Source organism: Alligator sinensis, unplaced genomic scaffold (genome assembly GCF_000455745.1).
Source record: "Alligator sinensis unplaced genomic scaffold, ASM45574v1 scaffold1676_1, whole genome shotgun sequence".
In the NCBI taxonomy this organism is placed as follows: domain Eukaryota; kingdom Metazoa; phylum Chordata; order Crocodylia; family Alligatoridae; genus Alligator; species Alligator sinensis.
Genome location: NW_005843223.1, coordinates 202426 through 203380, shown reverse-complemented (window position 1 = coordinate 203380; position 955 = coordinate 202426).

The window sequence follows — 955 nt, the reverse complement described above, 5'->3', positions numbered from 1 at the left end:
CTGGGCTGCTGCACCGACCCCGGGCTCGGGCTCAGGCAGGGATTGCCCCCTGCTCAGACTGGTGCGCACTGCGGGGTTCCCCGTCCTCTGCAGCGGGGGGCACAGCCTGGACCTGGGGGTCTCTGCAGCCCCAGCCCAGCCGCCCCCCAGCTCCAGGACCCTGTGACTGCGAAGTACAGCTGCCCGGCTGCGACGTGGTCCTGAGCGCTGCATCGGGGCACGGGCCGATCCAGGTGTGCCCCACGGTGCAAGGGCTCCATCGGGGGTGCAGGAGCGTGGTGCAGGGCCCAATCCTGGCATGGGGGCAGATCTGGCTGCAGACCGGCCCCATGCCACTCCTCCGGCCCGCGGGGCCAAAAGCACACGCCTCGCTGCTGTAGCCCAGATGCTGCTGAGAGCCTCAGCCGGGGCCAGGAGTGTGGGATGCCGCACCTGGATTGCGGAGCAATCCTCCAGCCAGCCGTGCTTCCATCAGGCTTCGAGCCCCTTCCCCGGCACGGGAACTCTGCTTGCAAAATACGGCTGGATCCGGCCCACCCGGCCATTGTATCCCTCCCAAAAACGCTGGCTCCAAAAAGGGCTGTGCCAGCACGTGGGACTAGTGGCACTGCAGGTGGGAGCCACGTGTCATCAGGCCAGGCCACGTGAGGCTTGCAATGCCTCCAGCCCCACGTGGCGGCACAGAGCCAGCCCGGTGTGGTGCGAAGGCACGTGCCAGCGGGTCGGGGGCCTCTGCCTGCTGCGGCCATGAGCACCCCGAGGACCTGGGCCTGCTGCTGCTGCCGCTGGGGGCTTGTGGTGGGGGGACCCACGCTTACCCACACCTACCCACACACACTCCCGTACCCACCCTGCACAAACCCCCCACCTCCCATTCCTGTGCGCACACACCCCCACACCTCATCACACCCCACACTAACCCCACACACCCACACTCTCCCAACCCCGCCACAAA